The sequence below is a fragment of the Hyla sarda genome, chromosome 1 (assembly GCF_029499605.1).
Source record: "Hyla sarda isolate aHylSar1 chromosome 1, aHylSar1.hap1, whole genome shotgun sequence".
NCBI classification, from domain to species: Eukaryota; Metazoa; Chordata; class Amphibia; order Anura; family Hylidae; genus Hyla; species Hyla sarda.
The window spans coordinates 272,130,576-272,158,333 of NC_079189.1; the positions used below are offsets into that span (position 1 = coordinate 272,130,576).

At 43.1% G+C, this 27,758-nt stretch overlaps 1 long non-coding RNA gene across 1 annotated transcript in view; it reads left to right on the forward strand.

The window, feature by feature from the left end:
- LOC130368582 (uncharacterized) overlaps positions 1 to 20,943 on the forward strand; it is a 40,504-nt gene extending 19,561 nt beyond the window's left edge. Inside the window, exons 2-3 of the long non-coding RNA XR_008892513.1 lie at positions 19,907 to 20,116; positions 20,203 to 20,943. This is a non-coding gene — a long non-coding RNA (uncharacterized LOC130368582). The remainder of the gene's footprint in view (positions 1 to 19,906; positions 20,117 to 20,202) is intronic.
- Positions 20,944 to 27,758: the final 6,815 nt, after the last annotated feature.

Here is a 27,758-nt window from a genome sequence, read left to right on the forward strand (position 1 = left end):
GAGTGTAAAAAATGAAGTTTTTGAATTTTCTCCTTCACTTTGCTGCTATTCCTGTGAAACACCTAAAGGGTTAATACACTTACTGAATGTCATTTTGAATACTTTGGGGGTGTAGTTTTATAATGGGGTCTTTTATGTGGTATTTCTAATATGAAGACCCTTCAAATCCACTTAAAAACTGAACTGCTCCCTGAAAAATTGTGAGTTTGAAAATTTTGTGAAAAATTTCTAAATTGCTGCTGAATTTTGAAGCCCTCTGTTGTCTTCCAAAAGTAAAAACTCATAAATTTTATGATGGAAACATAAAGTAGACATATTGTATATGTGAACCAAAAAAAAAAAATATTTTCAATATCCATTTTCCTTACAAGCAGAGAGCTTCAAAGTTAGAAAAATGCAAAATTTTCATTTTTTTCATCAAATTTGGGGATTTTTCACCAAGAAAGGATGCAAGTTACCATAAAATTTTACCACTAAGTTAAAGTAGAATATGTCACGAAAAAACAATCTCGGAATCAGAATGATAACTAAAAGCATTCCAGAGTTATTAATGTTTAAAGTGACAGTGGTCAGATTTGCAAAAAAACGCTCTGGTCCTTAAAGGACAAGTCTCACAGTAAAAAATTGTTCAGCTTTTAGTGCAGAAGGTAAAGTTATACAGGTTTATAAATCACTTCCATTACCAATGCTGCTTAGAAACAAGCTTTTTCTGCATTCTTCTGTTTGACAGGAAATTCAGCTGTTCCAGGTTTTCATGACTTTCGACCCCCTATTCAGGCTGTTATCAGCAGCATCCAGGGGCCGTGACGTGACAATTACCCAGAAAACCCCTGTGCTGCAGAGAGCTCCCTGTGATTGGCCTTAGCCCCTCCCATCTGATGAATATTCACACTGTCCTCCCTCTGTTCTGCAGTGATTGGCTGAGCAGCACTGCCTATATGTCGGCTGATTCAGATCATAGTTCTCTCCCCTCTCCTTGCTAATGTTTATACACTGAGAACGGAGGAGAGGGGGGAGGGGAGGGAGCTGTCACACTGAGCACTGGGGAGAGAGGAGTGCAGGGCAGAGAAGGGCGGAGGTGATTGTGCCACTCTAAAGCTATTTCACTGAGAGGAGGAGGGGGAGGGAGTGATTTTACAGTGTAAAACTGCAGCTTTAACTCCAGGGTCCCTCTCTCTGAGCACTGAGATTACATTTTGTTTCCTCGTGGCCACCCTTCTGCATAGGGCTATGATTGGAGCTCAGTGTTATGTGGGAGTGGCTAACATAAGTTAGGGGTGGTAACAAGCTCTCTGCTCAGGCAGCTGAGAGCAGGAAATGTGAGCAGTGCATGCAGGGAAATGTAGTCTTTGAGATCACAGGCATAGCCACCATAACCAGGAAGTAACTTGAATTTATGAGCTGAATAGCTGGTGAATGGGGGCCGGAAAAAAAATCACAAACATGTCAGAGAGGTGGTAGGTGAATATACTATGGAATGGCTAGGTATTTTTTTCTCTTTGCTGCATGGGATATCTTCTTTAAGGTGTAAAATGGCCTGGTCCTTAAGGGGTTAATTGTAACCAAATCAGATTGTTTGTAATTTTTGACTTTTTTGTATGCATTGTGTAATAGTTTTTTTGTATAGCCCTTATCTAGGAAACATCCCCTAAGGACAGCAGCATCAAAATCACTATCTAAAGTGCAGTTTGTACGGACGCGCAGGTACTGTCCATAGGGGACGCCCCTCAACCAACTTGGGTAATAAGCACTGTCATAATTTAAAAAACTGTTGACGTCAACCTTTTTAAAAAAGGTTTTCCTCAATATTGGGGAGCTACTGGTTTTACAAATTTAGCACCAATATAGTGAGGGGGTACATAAATAATAGACCTAGTAAAGAGGTCCTGTGGTTCTAAACCATAAACATATAACCTATCCAGAGAAAGGAACCACTGCAAAAAGCGGACCAAATGTAAAAGCAATTATATTTTATTAAGTATCTAGAAACCAATACAAACATTGGAAAAAGTTAAAAAACACAAATGGCGTGGACACAGACAAAAAGGTGGAAGACTGGGGGAGTGGGGAAAAAAGTTTCTTAAATAATAAGCAGCATAGGTCCAGTGCAAATCCAGCAATAAAATGCTAACACAGAAAAAAATTATATATATATACACACACACAAACCGTGTAAATAAAGGTATGCAAGTAAGTGAATAAACACTAACGTGCTTGTTAATGTAAAGTGCAAAATGTGTCTAGCAGCAACCTCCGAAGGGAGAATGTATAACAGCACTAGTGTGCAAACATTCACTGACAGACCAAAAAGATGTGTTCGCTATGTAAATGTTGTGCTGTAAATACAGACAAGGTAAAAGGTAAGTCAGAGCACGAGATCAAGGCCGGCCAAAAAAAGGCCGTGAGGCGGACCTACTGATAAAGTAAAGGTAAGAGCCCACCTATGAGTTCCCCAGTCACCCACCACACCGCCGACGCATTTCACCCAAGCGGGGCTTTGTCCAGGAGTACCGCTTGGGCGAAACGTGTCGAAGGTGGGGTGGGTGACTGGGGAAATCATAGTGGGGGCTCTTACCTTACCTTTACTTTATCAGTAGGTTCGCCTCACGGCCTTTTTTTGGCCGGCCTTGATCTTGTGCTCTGACTTAGCTTTTACCTCGTCTGTATTTGCATTTACATTGCTAACACATCATTTTGGTCTACCAATGTTTGTATTGGTTTCTATATACTTAATAAAATATAATTGATTTTATATTTGGTCCGCTTTTTGCAGTGGTTCCTTTCTCTGGATAGGTTATATGGTTTTACAAATTTCTAAATCCAAAAATTGGATGGAATCACTGGAGAAATGCATAATAAATTTGATACCCCATATATTGTGATTTAGTTCACAAACAAATTTTTCCGCTTGTGCTTGTGTCCCGCACCATATAATAAACAGGTCATCAATAAATCGCCGAAAGAATAAAACATATTTATTATAAGCCGGGAGCTGTGCCATGATAAGGGACTCTAATCTCCCCATAAATAAATTAGCATAAATTGGGACGGATCGGGTCCCCATGGCACAGCCCCTAGTCTGCCAGTAGATAGACTCCTCAAACAAAAAAATAGTGTTCTAAAATAAAGGACATAGAGTCTAATAACATTTTGACTAATTTGAACATATTGCTGGGTCTTGGTCAAAATAATAACGAATAGCCTCCAATCCCAGTTCACTGTTGATATTGGAATAGAGGGAGCACACGTCTAAAGTTACAAAAGAAAAATTTGAAGTGAAGGAAATATTATGTAATTTTTGTATAAGCTGTGTTGAATCGCGTAGATATGAGGGGAGTTGAAGGACATAAGGTTGGAGAAAAAGATCAACAAAATGTGAAAGGTTAGCTGTAAGAGAAGAAACACTTGAAATAATAGGACGGCCTGGGGGATTTATTATACTTTTATGTAATTTGGGCAAATAATAAAAATGGGGAAGAGAAAAATATTTAATGGAAAGAAACGTGTGCTCCCTCTTGTCCAATAAATTCATTTCATATGCTGATTTGATTAGTGTACCATATATGGCATGATATTCAGTGGAGGGATCATGTGTTAATAACATATAATAGTCTGTATCCGATAGGATCCTTTTTGCCTCATTAATGTATGCAGAGTTATTTAATACAGTAACACCTCCACCCTTGTCTGTGGTGCGGACAACGATGGAGGTGTTTTGCTGTATTGTTTTAATCGCTCTCCTTTCAGTTTCTGAAAGATTATCAGAATTCCCAGAAATAAAGGAATGTTCACATAAAGTCTTAAACTCATTAATAGCTAAAGTGTAGAATGTATCCAAATAATTACCACGGTAGTGAATGGGATAAAAGGAAGATACAAGTTTTACAGGTACATGTTTCGCTTAGTTATCATCAGATGTAACAGATGTAAGTATATTATCACACCTGCTAGGGGAAGTTGGATGGCTTTGTTTAGTTCTTTCCATTATAGAAAAGTGACAGGAAAGAGTTAATTTACGAACATACTGATTTAAGTCTAAAAATAATTGAAAATCATATGGACGGGTGATAAATTAAATATCTTAATTTTTTCCTTTTCATTGTTTGTTAAATTATGACCATGTAAGGTAATTTTTGAAGAAGATACATTTGTGTTAAGTTGTAGTGGGGGATAAGGAGATTTTTGTTTACTTACCGTAAAATCTCTTTCTCGAAGGATCCATTGGGGGACACAGACCGTGGGTGTGTGCTGCTGTCTCTAGGAGGTGTGACACTATGGTAATAAAAAAAAGTCTGCTCCTCCCAGCAGGATATATCCGCTTTCAGGCCCTGAGGTAATCAGTTTTAGTTCCAGAGCAAGAGGAGAGGACCAACAGGTCAAAGGAAACCCAAACTGTTCGAAAACCAGAAGAAGAAAAACATAACTGAACACACCCTCGGACAGAGAACCAAAGGAAACCCCAAAGAAGGGCGGTAAGCTGTGTCCCCCAATGGATTCTTCGAGAAAGAGATTTTATGGTAAGTAAACAAAAATCTCCTTTTCTCTATCTGCTCCATTGGGGGACACAGACCATGGGACGTACCAAAGCCGTCCCTTGGGTGGGTAGATAAGCAGTCATGCAGACGGCCGTTCCACTGCCGCCTGCAACACTATACGGCCCAGACTAGCATCAGCCGGTATGAACTCAGTAGAAACTCGAGAAGTGTGCAAAAAACGACCAGGTAGCCGCCTTGCAAATCTGCGAGGCCGAGGCTCTATTCTGGAGAGCCCAGAATGCCCCAACAGAAACGGGTAGAATGGGCTACAACCCTGAAAGGAGGAATCTTCCTCCTACAGCGAGGCTCCAAAATGGCGGACCGAATCCACCGAGATAAGGTGGCCTTGGAAGCAGATTGTCCCTTACGACAACCTTCTGTAAGGACGAAACAGGAATCACACTGACGTAACGAAGAAGTGATGGAGAGATAAGACCGAACAGCCCGGACTGCATCCTGCTAGTGTAGTAGGCGCTCCTTAGGATGAGAAGGAGCAAGACAAAAAGACAGGAGGACAATGTCCTCATTGAGAGGAAAGGCCAAAAACACCCTAGGCAAAAAGGAAGGATCTGGCCGGGAAACAACCTTGTCCTGATGGATAACCAGAAACGGAGAATGGCAGGGGAGAGCTACCAATTCAGACACCCTCCGGATGGAGGTAAAAGCAACAAGAAACGCCACTTTCCAAGAAAGGAGGCGGAGAGACGCCTCTCTAAGGGCTCAAAGGATTCACCCTGGAGGGCACTCAGAACCAGATTCAAGCCCCAAGGGGGAGAGGGTGACCAAGTTAAGGAGGAACAGAAAGCGCCACTCCTTGAAGGAAGGTCCGGACATGAGAATTAGAAGCCAGAGGCCACTGGAAAAGAATAGAAAGGACCGAAACCTGATCTTTAAGGGAACTGAGAGACAACCCCAGTTCCAACCCGACTGCAAAAAGGAGAGAAGACTGGGAACCGAGAAGGTTACAGGAGATAAGTCCTGAGCTTCATACCAATGAAAATAAGACTGCCAAGTACGGTGGTAAATACTTGCGGAGGAGGGCTTACGAGCCCTGAGCATGGTGTGAATGACTTGGGAAGAGAACCCATGGGCCCTCGAAACCGCGGTCCCAACCGCCACACCATCAAATGCAGCGACTGTAATTTGGGGTGGCAAGGAGGACCCTGAAAGAGCAGGTCTGGACGGAGCGGAGGGCGCAGTGAAGCGTCGTCCAGGAGCCTGACTATGTCGGCGTACCACGACCTTCGGGGCCAATCTGGAGCTATCAGAATGGCGTGGACGTCCTCTGTTTTGAGCTTCCTCAGAACCCTGGGAAGGAGAGCAAGGAGAGAAAACAGAGAGGGCAGGAGAAACCCTGACCAAGGAATCCCAATGGCAGCCACGGCTAGAGCCAGGGGGTCCTGGAACCTCGACACAAATGAAAGAATCTTCCGATTGTGCCGGACACGAAAGGGTCTCCGTCTAGAATGCTCCAGAGGTCGCAGATCTGCGCGAAGACTACTGGAAGTATAGACCACTCGCTGGGGTCGGCTGAGGACAGGCTGAGGAAGTCCGCTTCCCAGTGAACACACCCGGAAGGAACCGAATCCAGAAACATACGTTCCGTCCAGAGGAGAATCTTTGACACCTCGGCAATGCTGCCGAACTGCGAGCGCCGCCGTGCAGACTGATGTCGAGGCATTGTCCGACTGGATGCGGACAGAACGGGACAGAAGATGGTACTCTCAATGAAGAAGACAGAGAAGAATCGCCCCCAGGTCCAGAATGTGTATTGGAAGAAGGGCTTCCCGGAGAGGCCAGAGGTCCTGCACCGACCAATCCCTGAACACACCGCCCCAGCCCGACAGAGTGGCATCTGTCGTGACTACCTGCCCATGTAGGGAAGGAATGGTCACCCCTGAAGAAGAAGGGGGAAACGGAGCCACCAGAGCAGAGACTGATGGATCCGACGAGGGAGAGCAACCTTGCGATCGAGAGACAGAGGAGATTTGTCCCATAGAGAGAACTGCCAGTTGTAGGGGAAATTAATGAAAACTGGGTAAAGGGTACGATCTCCATGGCCGCTACCATCCGACCCAAGACTTCCATACGAATTCGGATGGAAACCAAAGAGAGCGAACTCCAGACAGGAGCGTCAGACGGTTGTCCGGCAGAAGGAAAATCCGGCCAAAGATCATGGAAGTGAGGTCCCAGAAGATCAGAGACTGGGTGGGAGAGAGAACCGACTCGTCTCGGCTGAACGTCCACCCGAAGCGATTCAGGGTCTGGAGTGTAAGATCCACAGTCTCTAGAGTCTGGACTCTGATGAGAGCCTTGATGAGAAGGTCGTCCATGTAAGGAATCACCAAGACTCCGCACGACCGCAACAGGACTATCACTGGTGCAAGGATCAAGGCAAAGACCCGATGAGCAATGGCCAGACCAAAGGGTAGGCTACAAAATGAAAAAGCCCCTCCGGAACCGGAAGGCGGAGGAACCGCAGATGGTCGGGAAATATAGGAATATGAAGGTAGGCATCCTTGATGTCTACCGAGGAAGAAACCCCTCTAGTGCCCTGGATGCCATGGAAGTGGCAGAGAAGATGGCGGTGAGACGCTTGGCCAGAATCGGCCGCACCGAACCACCTTCCTGGGAGATCACAAAAAAAGGTGGAATAAAAAACCCTGCAAATATTCCCCTGTAGGAACGGGGACAATGACTCCCTGGGCAGCGACTAGAGGGCCTCCTGAAACTTCTTCCCAGAGGAGGAGACCGGGATGTTCGGGACTTCCTGAATGTGTGTGGTCCCGATGTCTCGAAAAAGTAAGAGACAACCTCCCACCCGAGAAAAACCTGCGGGGGGTGGCTGCACTCCATGTGGAAGTGGGATTGCGGTTACCCGATTTGGTCAGAACGGTTGGTGTCCGACTTCCAAGACGAACGCACCCAGAACGAGGGAGACCCCTTGTCCCGCGAAGGTGCCTGCCGAGACCCCTTATTGGGGCCAAAGGTCCGAAAGGAAGACGACTTCCCCTGGGAAGAAAAGCAAGCCTTCTTTTGAGGCAACAAGTACGTTTTACCCCCCATCGCCACAGAGATAATCTCGTGAAGGCGCTTGTCAAAGAGACGGGTACTAGTAAAAGGCAACTTGGTAAGAGACCTTTTTGGAGGCGGCATCCACATCCCACGCTCTAAGCCACATGGGGCGGCGGAGGGCCGCTAGGAGACCCACAGCAAAGGCAGCACCACAGACTGACTGCATGGAAGCTGTGCACAGAATTCCAGCATTGGAGAACCAAAGCAAGATAGATCCTCCGGGGGAAATCCCGCCAGGATACCCAGACTGAGTTGTGGGCACCACAACAATAGGGCCTCGGACCCAAAGGCTGCTGCGTCCGAGGCAAACTCCTCCAAGGACTCCACCGTCTGGTCCGTCGAGTCCTTGAAGGCAGCTGCTTCTGCCAGTGGCAGTGTAGTAGCCTAGAGAGGCAGGAAATTGGTGGAACCATTGAGAGAGGGTTTGGGTTCATGGAGAACTGGGCTGACTTCGCTGTCGGTTACCGGCTTTACCGTAGGGACGGGCTGCACCTCAATGGGGAGGGTGCAGCTTTGCTTGGGGAGAAGATGGCTAGAAGGGTGGAGGAGTGTTTAAACTAGGGACTTGGGGGGAGGGAACCTACAGCAAAGAGGGGGAAGATAGTGTAGATAGAGAGGTGGGAATTATAAATGTACCTGGGGGTAGAGCGGAGGGAGGGGTTAGAATAGTTAATAGGAATAGGCTTCATAGGAAAATAAAACTTACACCCTTGAATCCCATTAACCCCAATAACATAAAGGATGGAAATGTAAAGTGTATGTTCACAAATGCCAGAAGCCTAGCAAATAAAATGGGGGAGCTTGAGGCCTTGATACTGGAGGAACATATTGATATAGTTGGGGTCACTGAGACATGGCTGGACTCCTCGCATGACTGGGCTGTCAATCTGCAGGGGTTTACATTGTTTCGCAAGGATAGAATGAACAGAAAAGGTGGTGGAGTCTGTCTGTATGTAAGAAGTGGTATGAAAGTCAGTGTGAACGATGCCATAGTGTGTGATGATTTTGAGGAGGTGGAATCACTGTGGGTAGAATTACAAAAGGAGGGAAATACAGAAAAAATATTTGGGGTAATCTACAGACCCCCTAATATCACTGAGGAGATAGAAGTTCGGCTTCATAAACAAATAGAGAGGGCCGCCCGGGCAGGTACAGTGGTAATAATGGGAGATTTTAACTATCCAGATATAGATTGGGGTCCGGGGTTGGCTAAAACTACAAAGGGGCGACAATTCCTAAATTTATTGCAGGATAATTTTATGGGCCAGTTTGTGGAGGACCCAACAAGAAGTGATGCCTTGTTGGATCTGATCATTTCCAACAACGCAGAGCTGGTTGGTAATGTAACTGTGCGGGAAAACCTTGGTAATAGCGACCACAATATAGTTACTTTTGACTTAAAATGTAGAAAACAAAGACAGGCGGGGAAGGCAAAAACATATAACTTTAAAAAGGCAAACTTCCCTGGGCTGAGGGCTGCACTACAGGACATAGACTGGGGGGGAGGTGTTGTCAAATACTGATACAGAAGGTAAATGGGACATCTATAAATCAACTCTAAATAACTATACATCTAAATATATACCAAAGGGGAACAAATATAAACGATTAAAACTAAATCCTACATGGCTGACACATGATGTTAAAAGAGCAATAAACAGCAAAAAAAATAGCCTTCAAAAAATACAAATCTGATGGGTCAGCGATAACATTTAAACAGTACAAAGAGCTTAATAAAATCTGTAAAAATGTAATAAAAACAGCAAAAATTCAAAACGAGAGACAGGTGGCCAAAGAAAGCAAAACTAATCCTAAATATTTTTTTTAGATATATAAATGCAAAAAAAAACAAGGACAGAGCATGTAGGACCCCTTAATAATGTTAATGGGGAGGTTGTCACAGGCGATCAAGAGAAAGCGGAGCTACTGAATGGGTTCTTTAGTTCTGTATACACTATGGAAAAAGGAGCTGACATTGGCCAGGTCAGTGCTGGTAACACATCATGTGATGTACTGAACTGGCTTAATGTAGAGATGGTACAAGGTAAGTTAAGTGATATAAATGTAAGCAAATCCCCAGGGCCGGATGGACTACACCCAAGAGTTCTTAGAGAGGTAAGTTCAGTAATATCTGTACCCCTGTTCATGATATTTAGAGATTCTCTGGTGTCTGGTATTGTGCCAAGGGACTGGCGCAAGTCGAATGTGGTGCCAATCTTCAAAAAGGGCTCTAGGTCTTCCTCAGGACACTATAGACCGGTAAGTTTAACGTGCATTGTGGGTAAATTGTTTGAAGGACTTATAAGGGATTACATACAGGAATACATAGGGGATAATTGTATTATAAGTGATAGCCAGCATGGGTTTACTAAGGATAGAAGTTGTCAAACCAATCTAATTTGCTTTTATGAAGAGGTGAGTAGAAGCCTTGACAGAGGAATGGCTGTGGATATAGTGTTTCTGGATTTTGCTAAAGCGTTTGATACTGTCCCTCATAGACGTCTGACAGGTAAGTTAAGGTCTTTGGGTTTGGAAATTTTAGTTTGTAACTGGATTGAACACTGGCTCATGGATCGTACCCAGAGAGTGGTGGTCAATGATTCGTACTCTGATTGGTCCCCGGTTATTAGTGGTGTACCCCAAGGTTCAGTACTGGGCCCGCTGTTGTTTAATTTATTTATCAATGATATAGAGGATGGTATTAACAGCTCTGTTTCTATCTTTGCAGATGACACCAAGCTTTGTAGAACGGTACAGTCTATAGAGGATGTGCATAAGTTACAAGATGACTTGGATAGACTAAGTGTCTGGGCATCCACTTGGCAAATGAGGTTCAATGTGGATAAATGTAAAGTTATGCATCTGGGTACTAATAACCTGCATGCATCGTATGTCTTAGGGGGGATTAAACTGTCAGAGTCACTGGTAGAGAAGGATCTGGGTGTACTTGTAGATCACAGACTACAGAATAGCATGCAATGTCAGGCTGCTGCTTCCAAAGCCGGCAGGATATTGTCATGTATCAAAAGAGGCATGGACTCAAGGGACAGGGACATAATACTCCCCCTTTATAAAGCATTGGTACGGCCTCACCTGGAATATGCTGTTCAGTTTTGGTCGCCTGTTCATAAAAGGGACACTGCAGAGTTGGAAAGGGTGCAGAGACGCGCGACTAAACTAATATGGGGCATGGAACATCTTAGCTATGAGGAGCGATTAAAGGAGTTACAATTGTTTAGTCTTGAGAAGAGACGTTTAAGGGGGGATATGATAAACGTATATAAGTATATTAATGGCCCATACAAAAAATATGGAGAAAAACTGTTCCAGGTTAAACCCCCCCAAAGGACGAGGGTGCACTCCCTCCGTCTGGAGAAGAAAAAGTTTAGTCTGAAGGGGCGACACGCCTTCTTTACCGTGAGGACTGTGAATTTATGGAACGGTCTTCCTCAGGAACTGGTCACAGCAGGAACAATTAACAGCTTTAAAACAGGATTAGATACATTCATGGAACAAAATAACATTAATGCTTATGAAGAAATATAAAATCCCATCCCTTCCCCAATATCGCGCCACACCCCTACCCCTTAATTCCCTGGTTGAACTTGAGGGACATATGTCTTTTTTCGACCGTACTAACTATGTAACTATATAAGGACTCCATCGTCTGGTCCGTCGAGTCCTTGAAGGCAGCTGCTTCTGCCAGTGGCAGTGTAGTAGCCTAGAGAGGCGGGAAATTGGTGAAACCATTGAGAGAGGGGAAACCACCTTAGAGGCAAGGTCCTTGGCGAATGGGTAACGCACTTGAACCCTCTTCATTCCCGTGAACCTCTTGTCCGGATGATTGCATGCAGATTCCAGAAGGATGTGAAGTTCAGCGTGAGAGCTGAACCCTCGAAGTGCTGGTTGAGCACGATGAAAGGATACTTCAGGAGTAACGTCCAAAGATCCTGGGTCCTCTAAGTGAAAGGAGTCTCATATGGTCGCAACCAATGAGTTCACCGTTTCAACTATATCCGAGCGGTCCTCTGAGTCAGATGCCGATTCGATAGCCTCATCCGCCAGTTCACCAGGAGAAAGTGAACGCATGGAGGCAGTCCTGGATGGGGGCGACCCTGACCAGGTACGCGGCTCTTGCAGGGCAGAGCGGCGATTACGGAAACGTCCTCTGGAGGAGCGACGTCTGTGACCAGATGACACGGGGATTCGAGACCAACGGAGGGACGCCCACGTCTACCTGGAGACTCAATGTAAAAGTCAGACAAAACACCCCTAGTACGCTTCGTGAGAACGTGAGGCTTGTGTAAAAGAGGAACGGGACCCACCAGAGGGCCGGAGCAGGGCAGACCTCTTCCAGGTTGACACCATGTCACGTGAGGCCTCAGCCACCACAAGCGGGACTTGAGTCAAGTCAGCCATATACTGGGATAGGAAGAAAACCCAGACTGAAGGGGCGGCTGAATCCACTGGAATAGTAACATTCGGGGAAACTGGGGGGTCTGGGGGAGCAGTGGAGCAGGCTGAGTCAGTGGGCATTTTAGGAATAATATGTTATAGAGACAAAATAGAGACTAGCAGTCTAGTTGTCAGTTTAGAGGGAGGGCAGAATAGCGTCCCCTATGTCAGTAAAGAGTTAACCCCTGAGAGGGGCGTTCCCAGAGCAGGGGCACTGCCGATTGGCCCCCGCCACCTGGATTGCGCGCACAGCGCTGATTGGAGGGCGATGCACGCCTCCAGTAAGCTCCGGCGGCCCTGTGGGAGGAGCTACAGCGCCCCGGCAGCCGAGAAGAACCAGAGTAATGGCGCCCGCTCCTTGCCCCGAGCGCATATGCGCCCACGGGGAAGTGAGCGGGCGCCACACATATTCCCCCCCGGCAGCTGCCGAAGGGAAGTAAGACTGCGCTTCATGCTCCCGACAGTGTAATTCACCACACACACTGCAAGGAAGCGCCTCCCGAGAGCTCTGGCCCCTGGGGGCGGAGCTATGTACAAGTCGGGCACGAAGGAGTAATGGCGCCCGCTCCCTGTCCCGAGCGCACATGATAGCACATATGCACTCGGGGGAAGTAAGCGGGCGGCATACACACCGGCAGCAGCTGCCGGAGAAAATGAAAGTAAGCCGGCGCTCCGTGCGCTTGGCCAGTAAAAAGTGCAGCGGCTGTCAGCCGCATATAAGGCGCTGCGGCACAGCCGCATAGTAGAAACAGTCACACACAGTGAGGAAGGTAAACACACTTACACACAGTGTAATAAAGAAATTATGCCACTGCTCGCCCCAGTACCAGCCAGGGCCAAAAACAGAGGGTCTCCAGAGGTTACAAGTCCTTGCACCTAGGGGAGAAAGGGAAATGTACTCACCTCAGTCAGAAGAAACTTACCTAATGGAGTCTTCTGTGAAGTCTTCAGTCAGCTTTTTGTCCCTGCATCACACCTAGCTGCTATGTGCGAGCAAGGCAAGCAGAGAAATAGGGGGACCCGGACCCATGAGGTACCAATCCAGGTGCTGACCGTTGGCGAGAGGGGGTTAACAACGCATATACGCAATGTCTGTGCCCCCTTACTCGCAATGGGGAAACGGAACCGGAGTCCCTGAGTCCCCACCTGAAAACATGAAAGAAAAAGGAATGAAAAAAACTAACACGTCCCTATACTAGAAAAAACAATAAATCAGAAGACCTGGTCTGGGGAATTCCAGACAATGTCCACCTCCTGCAAGACACCAAGCTAAAACTGATTACCTCAGGGCCTGAAGGCGGGTATATCCTGCTGGGAGGAGCTGACTTTTTTTATTACCATAGTGTCACACCTCCTAAAGACAGCAGCATACACCCACGGTCTGTGTCCCCCAATGGAGCCGATAGAGAAATTCTTCTTTGCTGAACGACCCCTGGATTTTCTTTTCGTTTTAATGATTTCTTCAAAGAAAGGGGTGTCCTGGGAAGAAAATAATGTGTTATTGGGCCATCGCCCAATAACACATTATTTTCTTCCCAGGACACCCCTTTCTTTGAAGAAATCATTAAAACGAAAAGAAAAGTGACAACAACATTTTTGACTACAGGAGGATTGTTGGCGTGTGACATAGGGGAGTCTAAAAAAAAGTGATGATGTAGCGCCTAATTCACTTGGTGTAGAACAAATAGTTGGATGTATTAAAGATCCAGACTCATCGTGGATGGTGAGAAAAGATGTATCAAGTGAATTATTAAATGTCTGTGAGACATTAAGAGGAGTGGGTAAGTTATTCTTACATGATAAAGGTTGTGTCGATTTCTGTGTGGTATTAGATGTTAGGGGTGCTGATCATTTATTATTAGTTACAAGTGGGGGTAATAGAGGACACACCATGTTGATGGCAGGCAAATCATTTAATAAAGTTATTGGTTGAAGATTAACTAATGAAGTTGAAGTATTAACAATTGTAGAAGAACTCTCAGTCTTCTTAGGTGTAGAAGGCATTAAAGATACCGAATTTGTGTTTTTCTTGCTATTAGTGAATGTTGTTTTTTCTTTATGAAAAACAGAGTTAGTTATGGTTTGATGATTGAACGTATGTGTATATGAATCACTATTGGTGAATTTAAAATTACCCAAATTTTTTGGTTTCACAGAATTATCCTTTCGCTCTATTGGAGGTGTTGTAACAGAAGAAGTAGAAATTGGTTGTGTTTGAGATTCACATGTGTTTTTATGTACGATATGTTTTTTGTTGATATTTGGGCCATTTATGAATTTGGCCACATGAATAATCATTTTTATCACGATTAAATTTGTGTACTTTTTTCTTGATAGTATTTATTTCTAATTTATGTAATCTATTCAAAATGGAATTATCAATTTTTATCAAATACTTTGGGTATATAACCTTGCTTGTACCTGTGATTGCCATGCCTGAGGAAGCTGCACTTGCGCAGTGAAACGCGTTGCATCTTGGCTGAATAAAGCTTTTATATCTGAATCTACCTACCTGAAGCCTCTTTGTTCCGGTCAGCGCCTGAGAATTCCCGGAGCGGATAAGAGACCACCTGTATCCCAGTCCATGTCCGGCATAAGCACGTGTGATCCTCCACAGGGAGCGCCTCTGCTTTGTATTTTTAGGCTCTCAACAGACAGAAATTCGGTCTGGATTCCACAGGAATTATTCATGGAAGTGCTGCTCCAGGAGGATTTTAATGACTGCATACTGCATATTGTCTATTTGGACTTTCTATATATGCTTTTTTTTTTTATAATTGTTTATTATATAATTTATAAGCATTTTTTGATATATTTTTATATATAGGTTTTTTCATTATTTTTTATTATTTTTTCTGTAGAATCGGTGTATATATATACAGGGTGGGCCATTTATATGGATACACCTTAATAAAATGGGAATGGTTGGTGATATTAACTTCCTGTTTGTGGCACATTAGTATATGTGAGGGGGGAAACTTTTCAAGATGTGTGGTGACCATGGTGGCCATTTTGAATCCAACTTTTGTTTTTTCAATAGGAAGAGGGTCATGTGACACATCAAATTTATTGAGTCACCAAATAGAAAAAGAAAAATATGGAGCACTCACTCAGGTCTTGCTGCAGTGAACTGCTTTATTCGTTCATGAGAACAGATGCGGGAGACAAGCTGCGGGGAGGCAGGAGGTGGAGACGCGGGGGTACGGAGCGACAGGCCGTTATCGCGCTTAGGCGCTTCGTCAGGCTCAGGGGAAGTGACATACCGGAAAGGGAGTGTTATAACACAGGTAAGTTACCATGGTTACACAGGTAAACTATTCACAATTCACAAGTGGATAGACATATAGTTAAAAACAACAACCTTAACCCCTTAAGGACTCAGGACGTTTGAGTACGTCCTGTCCATTCCCGGCCCCCAGCCGCTAGCCGGAGGGGAGCCGGTGCCCGATGCCTGTTGAAATCGTTCAGCAGGCATCGCGGCATATTGCCCAGGGGGGTCATGATGACCCCCCATGTCGGCAATGGCCGCAGATCGCTGGACAATTCAGTCCAGCGATCTGCGGCAGATTCCGGGTCAATCGGGTCTCCAGTGACCCGGTGACCCGGAATTACAGGCTGTTCGGGGCCGTCTCTGACGGCCCCGAACAGCCATAGCCAGCAGGGGTGAGGTGGCACTGGTGCCACCTCACGATCGCCCTGATTAGTCGGCCGGTTTCCCAGCCGACCAATCAGGGCGCCTGCTGCGGGTGTCACTCCCGCCACCCGCTCCGCCCCTCTTCTGGAGGACGTGAGCGGGTGCGGGACGTGCACCCCGGGAGCTGGGGACCCCGATCCCCGGCGAGAATGTTGGGATCGGGGCCCCAGGAGCAGCAGCGGCGGCGACGAGGACGACGAGGGACTGACCTGATGCGGCGTGGATCGTTGGAGGTGAGTGACAGCCTCCTGCTGTTGCTTAGCAACAGCTCCCAACATGCAAAAAGGGCATGCTGGGAGCTGTAGTTATGCAACAGCAGGAGGCAGACCACCACAACTCCCAGCATGCCCTTATGGGCATGCTGGGACTTATAGTTTTGCAACAGCTGGAGGCACATTTTTTTCTATGGAAAAGTGTACCTTCAGCTATTGTGTAACTACAACTCCCAGCTTGCACAAACAGCTAAAGTGCATGCTGGGAGTTGTAGTGGTGCATCTGCTGGTTGCATAACTACAACTCCCAGCATGCCCGTTGGCTGTCGGTGACTGCTGAGAGTTGTAGTTTTGCAACAGCTGAAGGCACACTGAGTTAAGTAGCAAACCAGTGTGTCTCCAGCTGTTGCATAACTACAATCCCCAGCATCCCCAGCCAAAGTAGTATGCCTCCAGCTGTTGCATAACTACAAGACCCAGCATGCCCTTCCGCTGTCCGTACATGCTGGGGGTTGTAGCTTTTGCAACAGCTGAAGGCACACTGGTTGCAAAACACCGAGTTTGTTACCAAACTCGGTGTTTCACAACCAGTGTGCCTCCAGCTGTTGCAAAACTACAACTCCCAACATGCACTGAAATACCGTACATGCTGGGAGTTGTAGTTTTGCAACAGCTGGATGTCCCCCCCCCCAATGTGAACCTACAGGGTACACTCACATGGGCGGAGGTTTACAGTAAGTATCCGGCTGCAAGTTTGAGCTGCGGCAAATTTTCTGCCGCAGCTCAAACTGCCAGCGAGAAACAACTGTGAACCCCCGCCCGTGTGACTGTACCCTAAAAACACAAAAATTAAAAAGTAAAAAACACTACATATACACATACCCCCACACAGCCTCCCTCCCCTCCCCAATAAAAATGAAAAACGTCTGGTACGCCACTGTTTCCAAAACGGAGCCTCCAGCTGTTTCAAAACAACTACTCCTAGTATTACCAGACAGCCGCTGACTGTCCAGGCATTCTGGGAGTTTTACAACAGCTGGAGGCCCCCTGTTTGGGAATCACTGGCGTAGAATACCCCTATGTCCACCCCGATGCAATCCCTAATTTAGGCCTCAAATGCGCATGGCGCTCTCACTTTGGAGCCCTGTCTTATTTCAAGGCAACAGTTTAGGGTCACATATGGGGTATTGCCGTACTCGGGAGAAATTGTGTTACAAATTTTGGGGGGTATTTTCTGCTTTTATCCTTTTTGAAAATGTAAAATTTTTGGGAAAAGAAGCATTTTAGGTAAAAATTTTATTTTATTTTTTTTTTTTTTTACATATGCAAAACTCGTGAAACCCCTGTGGGGTATTAAGGTTCACTTTACCCCTTGTTACGTTCCCCAAGGGGTCTAGTTTCCAAAATGGTATGCCATGTGTTTTTTTTTTTGCTGTCCTGGCCCCATAGGGGCTTTCTAAATGCGGCATGCCCCCAGAGCAAAATTTCCTTCAAAAAAGCCAAATGTGACTCCTTCTCTTCTGAGACCTGTAGTGCGCCAACAGAGCACTTTTCACCCCCATATGGGGTGTTTTCTGAATCGGGAGAAATTGGGCTTCAAATTTTGGGGGGTATTTTCTGCTATTACCCTTTTTAAAATTGTAAAACTTTTGGGAAACCAAGCATTTTAGGGATTTTTTTTTTTTTTTTTTACATATGCAAAAGTCGTGAATCACCTGTGGGGTATTAAGGTTTACTTTACCCCTTGTTATGTTCCCCAAGGGGTCTAGTTTCCAAAATGGTATGCCATGTGTTTTTTTTTGCTGTTCTGGCACCATAGGGGCTTCCTAAATGTGACATGCCCCCCATAAACCATTTGTCGCTCCTTCCCTTCTGAGCCCTCTACTGCGCCCGCCGAACAATTAACATAGACATATGAAGTATGACCTTACTCGAGAAAAATTGGGTTTCAAATACAAGTAAAAATTTTCTCCTTTTTACCCCTTGCAAAAATTCAAAAATTGGGTCTACAAGAACATGTGAGTGTAAAAAATGAAGATTGTGAATTTTCTCCTTCACTTTGCTGCTATTCCTGTGAAACACTTAAAGGGTTAAAACGCTGACTGAATGTCATTTTGAATACTTTTTATAATGGGGAAATTTATGGGGTATTTCTAATATGAAGACCCTTCAAATCCACTTCAAACCTGAACTGGTCCCTGAAAAAAAGCGAGTTTCAAAATTTTGTGAAAAATTGGAAAATTGCTGCTGAACTTTGAAGCCCTCTGGTGTCTTCCAAAAGTAAAAACACGTCAATTTTATGATGCAAACATAAAGTAGACATATTGTATATGTGAATTAAAAAAAATTATTTGGAATATCCATTTTCCTTACAAGCAGAGAGCTTCAAAGTTAGGAAAATGCTAAATTTTCAAATTTTTCATAAAATTTTCAAATTTTTCATAAAATTTTCAAATTTTTCAAAGAAAGGATGCAAGTTACCACAAAATTTTACCACTATGTTAAAGTAGAATATGTCACAAAAAAACAATCTCGGAATCAGAATGATAACGAAAAGCATTCCAGAGTTATTAATGTTTAAAGTGACAGTGGTCAGAATTGCAAAAAATGGATGAGTCCTTAAGGTGAAAAAGGGCTCAGTCCTTAAGGGGTTAAAGGGGTATTCCAGGCCAAAACTTTTTTTTATATATCAACTGGCTCCGGAAAGTTAAACAGATTTGTAAATTACTTCTATTAAAAAATCTTAATCCTTCCAATAGTTATCAGCTTCTGAAGTTGAGTTGTTGTATTCTGTCTGTATTCTTGTAACTGCTCTCTGATGACTCATGTCCCGGGAGCTGTGCAGTTCCTATGTGGATATTCTCCCATCATGCACAGCTCCCGGGACATGACATCATCATTGAGCAGTTAGACAGAAAACTTCAGAAGCCAATAACTATTGGAAAGATTAAGATTTTTTAATAGAAGTAATTTACAAATCTGTTTAACTTTCCGGAGCCAGTTGATATATATAAAAAAAGGTTTTGCCTTGAATACCCCTTTAACATGGAATCATTAACAGGTAAAGGTATCATGTCAAAGCACTATATTCTGACTTTTCATTAAGGCCTGTTGGGCCGATGGCATTGGTAAGGGTTATCCACCTAGCTTCGTTCCGTAACAATGCTTGATGTTTATTCAGACCTTGTTCTGAGTGCTCGATTCGTTCGATCACTGAAAACTAAACCTGTCTGGGATCACCAGTGTAAACGGATTGCATATGTGCTATCCATCTGCTAGCTCCCACTCCAGTACGAAGGGAATGAATATGTTCCCTTATTCTATAAAAGAGTGGTCTAATTGTTTTGCCGATATAAAAGCGGGCACAACTGCAGATTAGACAATAAACCACACAAGGGGTTCGACAAGTGGCAAACTGACGCATGTGTATTGTTTGGCCCCCTAAATGCAACACTTTACTTTTACTATTGAATTTACAAAAATTACAAGATACACAGGTACAATTGCCTAGCGGGCGGGTGTCCATAAGCCAGTTATTTTTAAAATTATTTTTGTTTTTCTGTTTTTTAATGTAGTTATGTATCGTCATATTTTTACGGTAGGTGACAATTGGACGTTGACTCGTGATCTCCTCCAAATCTATCTATCTATATATATATATATATATATATATATATATATATATTATACCAATTATTATTGGTAGCTTGTTTTATGACCTCATTCATGGGGGTATTTTTGAATGCGAATGTATATCTGTGTGAAGTATTGGATTTTTGTTCTTTCTTTTTTAACAGTGTTGAACGGGGGATAGCTGATACTTTTTCCCTGGCTTCCTTAAGTACTTTATGGGGATACCCTCGCTGCCGTAAACGTGTTTCTAATTCTTTATCTTGTTCATAAAATTTTTCTTCTGTATTGTTTATCCTTTTTAGGCGGATCAGCTGACTGACAGGTATACTGTTCTTGGTGTGTGTGGGATGGGACGAGGCATAATGGAGAATGGAATTCCTAGAGGTGGACTTGCCGTACCATGAGGTCACCATATTTTCATTAACAATGTCAATTTTGACATCGAGGATTTCCAAATTTTGATTGCCAAACACCGATGCAAACGTCATGTTCATTGTGTTTACATTGTTACGGTGGGTCACCTTGTAACTTGTTTATTGTGAATAGTTTACCTGTGTAACCATGATAACTTACCTGTGTTATCACACTCCCTTTCCAGCACGTCGCTTCACCTGAGCCTGACGAAGCGCCTTGGCGCGATAACGGCCCGTCGATCCGTACCCCCGCGTCTCCACCTCCTGCCTCCCCGCACCCTGTCTCCCGCATCTGTTCTCATGAACGAATAAAGAAGTCCACTGCAGCAAGACCTGAGTGAGTGCTCCGTATTTTTCTTTTTCTATTTGGTGAAACATTTTGCTACTAGCTTGCACGTAGCTAGCACCACATCCAGGTACTGTACTACTTCCAGGGAGCCATATTATTCCATCCAGCCGCACACAGCCAGTCTATTAACCAGGTAGTGCCCGGTTACTTCTGATCACGATACATTGCCTCTGTTACTCTTATCGTGAGCACACCTGTGACACGCTAATCAGACACGTGCCTGTTCCAGCGGAATGGATTCTCCACCTAAGGAGACCAATACGGTCACAGTGGGGAGAGCAGACGCGGGGGTATTCTTCTCCTCGTGCGAATCACAGGATGAAGCTCACATCATTAGCACCAAAGCATTGGAATACATAATATAAAACCCTAGCCGAAAGGGAAATCCGGACATACTGGACTATCCATTCACTACAAGCTTATACAGAAAACAATCGAACCCTGCGAGGGCTACGAGTGTACAAGATGCCCACTCAATTCTTACAAGATGCGGTGTTTGTCCAGGCATGGTATGAACAACATCTTCTCCATTCTCTTAATCTACAACAGTTAGTATTATCTACAAATAGAAGCGAATATGAACGAATAAAGAAGTCCACTGCAGCTAGAATTGAGTGATTGCTCCGTATTTTTCTATTTGGTGACACATTTTGCTACTAGCTTGCACCACATCCAGGTACTGTACTACTTCCAGGAAGCCGTATTATCCCATCCAGCCGCACGCAGCCAGTCTATTGTCCACGTAGTGCCCGGTTACTTCTTATCACAATACATCAAACTTATTGGGAATTTCACAAGAAAAACAATGATGTGCTTGGTTTTAACATAACTTTATTCTTTCATGAGTTATTGACAAGTTTCTATCCACTTATATAATGTCTTCAATTTACTGCCCATTGTGTTGGATTGTCAATGCAACCCTCTTCTCCCACTCTTCACACACTGATAGCAACACTGCGGGAGAAATGCTAGCACAGGCTTCCAGTATCCGTAGTTTCAGGTGCTGCACATCTCGTATCTTCACAGCATAGACAATTGCCTTCAGATGACCCCAAAGATAAAAGTCTAAGGGGGTCAGATTGGGAGACCTTGGGAGCCATTCAACTGGCCCACGATGACCAATCCACTTTCCAGGAAACTGTTCATCTAGGAATGCTCGGACCTGACACCTGACAAGATGGTGCACCACCACATTATGGGTGTCGGGTCCGAGCATTCCTAGATGAACAGTTTCCTGGAAAGTGGATTGGTCATCGTGGGCCAGTTGAATGGCCCCCAATGTCTCCCGATCTTAGACTTTAGATCTTAGACTTTGACCCACTTAGACTTTTAGACTTAGACTTCTTGTGAAATTCCCAATAAGTTTTCCTATTGAAAAAACAAAAGTTGGATTCAAAATGGCCAACTTCAAAATGGCCGCCATGGTAACCACCCATCTTGAAAAGTTTCCCCCCTCACATATACTAATGTGCCACAAACAGGAAGTTAATATCCCCAACCATTCCCATTTTATTAAGGTGTATCCATATAAATGGCCCACCCTGTATATTTTACATATTTTCTTTTAGTTTGGATTTAAAGGGGTACTCTGGTGAAAAACTTTTTTTTTTTATTTTTTATTTTTTTTTATAAATCAACTGGTGCCAGAAAGTTAAACAGATTTGTAAATTACTTCTATTAAAAAATCTTAATCCTTCCTGTACTTATTAGCTACTGAATACGACAGCGGAAATTCTTTTCTTTTTGAAACACAGAGCTGTCTGCTGACATCACGAGCACAGTGCTCTCTGCTGACATCTCTGTCCATTTTATGAACTGTCCAGAACAGCATATGTTTGCTATGGGGATTTCCTTTTACCCTGGACAGTTCATAAAATGGACATAGATATCAACAGAGAGCACTGTGCTCGTGAGTCAGCAGACAGCTCTGTGTTTCAAACGGAAAGGAATTTCCACTGTAGTATTCAGCAGCTAATAAGTAAAGGAAGGATTAAGATTTTTTAATAGAAGTAATTTACAAATCTGTTTAACTTTCTGGCACCAGTTGATTAAAAAAAAAAAAAGTTTTTCACCGGAGTACCCCTTTAATATTCCATTATGGATTACTTAAATAACCGAGATTTCCTTTGGGATTCTTTGATTAATCAATTAATCGATTCCACTAGTCAATCCTCATTCACACCGGGGAGTGAACAATCGTCTCCCTTGTCTGAAGAGGACCACAAATCTATGTTGGACCTATTTTATAAGTATGAAAATCAATGCAAAATAGAGTTGCAACGTATTATAGATGTACTATTCTTACAACGATATTTGTTGGACATATCTACACCTTGTGGGTTACGACTACCGTTTGAATCATTGTTCCCAGACGACCCAGTATTTACACATAACTGGGATGAATACACAGAAACCTGCTCACGTGGGTTAATGGAACGTCTTATTACTAAAAGATGCACCATTGTACGTGAAGCTTGCGAGATATGCAATTCAATATTTTTTTTCTCCAAATATGCTGAATACTTGAAAATTGATAATTCCATTTTAAATAGATTACATAAATTAGAATAAGATTCTATCAACAAAAAAAGTACACAAATTTAATTGTGATAAAAATGATTATTCATGTGGCCAAATTCCCAAATGGCCCAAATATCAACAAAAAAATATTATACATAAAAACACATGTGAATCTCAAACACAACCGATTTCTACTTCTTCTGTTACAACACCTCCAATACAGCAAAAGGATAATTCTGTGAAACCCAAAAATGTGGGTCATTTTAAATTCACCAACAGTGATTCATATACACATACGTTCAATCATCGAACCATAACTAACTCTGTTTTTTATAACGAAAAAACAACATTCACTAATAGCAAGAAAAACACAAATTCTGTATCTTTAATGCCTTCTACACCTAAGAAGACTGAGAGTTCTTCTATAATTGTTAATACTTCAACTTCATTAGTTAATCTTCAACCGATAACATTAATAAATGATTTGCCTGCCATCAACATGGTGTGTCCTCTATTACCCCCACTTGTAACTTATAATAAATTATCAGCACCCCTAACATCTAATACCACACAGAAATTGACACAACCTTTATCATGTAAGAATAACTTACCCACTCCTCTTAATGTCTCACAGACATTTAATAATTCCCTTGTAATTTTTTTTTACCCAAATATCCTTGTTAAAATGAGGGTGCGTTTGTGAGTGGGTATACCTGAATAATACAGTTTCTGGCCCCGCAGAAGCCACTTTAGTTCAATGATTTAAAGCGGGCATTTTAAATCATTGAACTGAGGTGGCTTCTGTGGGGCCATAGTCCTGCCGCCGCCTGATTCCATCCCCTATCCCCCGTTTTATAGTTACATGTCACTGTCACGCCGCTACCCGATTCCCCTGCCGTCCTCTGGTTGCATGTCCCGCTGATGCCCGATTCCCTCACCGTCCTTTGGTTCCATGTCCCGCCGATGCCCGATTCCATCCTGGTGACCGCGCTCTTTATGGTCCTGCAGCGTCCTTATCTGTCACTGTGCGCCGCGTACAAGTGATGTCCTCAACGCGACATCACTCGTCAGACAGTGCGCGACGCACAGTGACAGATAAGGACGCTTCAGGACCATAAAGAGCGCGGTCACCAGGATGGAATCGGGCATTGGCGGGACATGCAACCCGAGGACGGGGAGGGAATCGGGCAGCGACAGGGACAGTGACATGTAACTATAAAACGGGGGGATAGGGGACGGAATCGGGTGGTGGCGGCAGGACTCTGGCCCCACAGTTCAATGCTTTAAATCATTGAACTAAAGTGGCTTCTGCGGGGCCAGAAACAGTCTATCGGCGTATAACACGCAAATAGACTTTAAGCTAAAAATTTTAGTCTAAAATATCCATGTTATACGCCGATAAATACGGTATTTGTTCTACACCAAGTGAATTAGGCGCTACATCATCCCTTTTTTTAGACTCCCCTATGTCACATGCCGACAATCCTCCTGTAGTCAAAAATGTTGTTGTCACCCATCGCCCAATAACACATTATTTTCTTCCCAGGGCACCCCTTTCTTTGAAGAAATCATTAAAATGAAAAGAAAATCCAGGGGTTGTAGAGGGGGTCATTCAGCAAAGAAGAATATTCCCCCACTACAACTTAACACAAATGTATCTTCTTCAAAAGCCACCTTACATGGTAATAATTTAACAAACAATGAAAAGGAAAAAATTAAGATATTTAATTTATCTGATTATATTTTTTTCAAAAGGTTTATCCTTTTGTCCTACTACCCGTCCATATGATTTTCAATAATTTTTAGACTTAAATCAGTATGTTCGTAAATGAACTCTTTCCTGTCACTTTTCTATAATGGAAAGAACTAAACAAAGCCATCCGACTTCCCCTAGCAGGTGTGATAACATACTTACATCTGTTACATCTGATGATAACTCAGCAAAACATGTACCTGAAAACTTGTATCCTCCTCTTATCCCATTCACCACCGTGGTAATTATTTGGATACATTCTACACTTTAGTTATGAATGAGTTTAAGACTTTATGTGAACGTTCCTTTATTTCTAGGAATTCTGATAATCTTTCAGAAACTGAAAGGAGAGCGATTAAAACAATACAGCAAAACACCTCCATCTTTGTCCGCCCCGGTGACAAGGGTGGAGGTGTTACTGTATTAAATCGCTCTGCATACATTAATGAGGCAAAAAGGATCCTATCGGATACACACTATTATATGTTATTAACACATGATCCCTCCACTGAATATCATGCCATATATGGTACACTAATCAAATCAGCATATGAAATGAATTTATTGGACAAGAGGGAGCACACGTTTCTTTCCATTAAATATTTTTCTCTTCCCCATTTTTATTATTTGCCCAAATTACATAAAAGAATAATAAATCCCCCAGGCCGTCCTATTATTTCAAGTGTTTCTTCTCCTACAGCTAACCTTTCACATTTTGTTGATCTTTTTCTCCAACCTTATGTCCTTCAACTCCCCTCATATCTACGCGATTCAACACAGCTTATACAAGAATTACATAATATTTCCTTTACTTCAAATTTTTCTTTTGTAACTTTAGACGTGTGCTCCCTCTATTCCAATATTAACAGTGAACTGGGATTGGAGGCTATTCGTTATTATTTTGACCAAGACCCTGCAATATGTTCTAATCAGTCAACATTTTTATTAGACTCTATGTCCTTTATTTTAGAACATAATATTTTTTTGTTTGATGAGTCTATCTACAGGCAGACCAGGGGCTGTGCAATGGGGACTCTATTTAGCCCACGTTATGCTAATTTATTTATGGGGCGATTCGAGTCCCTTATCACAGCTTCTGGCTTTTAATAAATATGTTTTATTCTTTCGGCGATTTATTGTTGACCTGTTTACTTTTTTTAAAAGGTTGACGTCAACAGTTTTTTAAATTATGACAGTGCTCATTACCCAAGTTGGTTGAGGGGCATCCCCTATGGATGCGCAGGCTGCTGTTCTTAGGGGACATTTCCTAGATAAGGGCTATCCAAAAAACTATTACACAATGCCTACAAAAAAGTCAAAAATTACAAACAATCTGATTTGATTACAATTAAAAGGACAAATCTAAAATAGAACATAATTTTAAAACTAATTTTATAACAAATTATAACTGTGAAGCCACTAATATTAAAGAAATTCTCCAAAAAAATTGGCATATTATTAAGAGTGACCCGATTTTAAGGGATTTAGTCCCTTCAAATCCAGGTGTCACCTTTAGGCGTTTGAGAAATTTACATAATTTAATTGCCCCAGGTAGATTAAAAAAAATTGGATTGAACAGCCGAGATGCTGGCGAGGGAATCGTATCCCCATGGTTGTGGATGTAGCCCCCTGTAATGTGACCTGCTGTTTGTGCTGCTCACTTCTTTTCAGACTAAAAACACACACAAAACTAAGGGCAACAATAATTGTGATACGAACTTTGCAATTTATCTTTTATCTTGCACCTGTGGTTTGCAATACGTGGGCCGCACTGTTCAGACAGTGCAGTCCCGTATGAATAAACACAGGTGCAATATTAGATATGGTTTTATGCTCCACAGTCTGTCAAGACATTTTTCTATTACACACCAAAAATCAGTTGAACACCTTAGCTTAACCCCTTAAGGACTGAGCCCTTTTTCACCTTAAGGACTCAGCCGTTTTTTGCAATTCTGACCACTCTCACTTTAAACATTAATAACTCTGGAATGCTTTTACTTATCATTCTGATTCCAAGATTGTTTTTTTGTGACATATTCTACTTTAACTTAGTGGTAAAATTTTATGGTAACTTGCATCCTTTCTTGGTGAAAAATCCCCAAATTTGATGAAAAAAATGAAAATTTTGCATTTTTCTAAATTTGAAGCTCTCTGCTTGTAAGGAAAATGGATATTCAAAATAAAAAAAAATTTTGATTCACATATACAATATGTCTACTTTATATTGACATCATGAAATTTATGAATTTTTACTTTTGGAAGACACCAGAGGGCTTCAAAGTTCAGCAGCAATTTTCAAATTTTTCACAAAATTTTCAAACTCGATATTTTTCAGGGACCAGTTCAGATTTGAAGGGTCTTCATATTAGAAATACCCCACAAATGACCCCATATTAAAAACTGCACCCCCCAAAGTATTTCTCGAGTAAGCACATACCTCATATCTCTATGTTAATTGTTCGGCGGGCGTAGTAGAGGGCTCAGAAGGGAAGGAGCGACAAGGGGATTTTGGAGAGAACATTTTTCTGAAATGGTTTTTGGGGGGCATGTCACCTTTAGGAAGCCCCTAGGGTGTCAAAACAGCAAAAAAAAAAACACATGGCATACCATTTTGGAAACTAGACCCCTTGAGGAACGTAACAAGGAATTAAGTGAGCCTTAATACCCCACAGGTGTTTCATGACTTTTGCAAATGTAAAAAAAAATAAAAAAAATTACCTAAACTGCTTGGTTTCCCCAAAATTTTACATTTTTACAAAGGGTTAAAGCCGAAAATACCCCCCAAAATTTGAAGCCCAATTTCTCCCGATTCAGAAAACACCCCAAATGGGGGTGAAAAGTGCTCTGTTGGCGCACTACAGGTCCCAGAAGAGGAGTAGTCACATTTGGCTTTTTGGAAGCAAATTTTGCTCTGGGGGCATGCCGCATTTAGGAAGCCCCTATGGTGCCAGGACAGCAAAAAAAAAACCACATGGCATACCATTTTGGAAACTAGACCCCTTGGGGAATGTAACAAGGGGTAAAGTGAACCTTAATACCCCACAGGGGTTTCACGACTTTTGCATATGTAAAAAAAAAAAATTTTTTACCTAAAATGTTTGGTTTCCCCAAATTTTTAC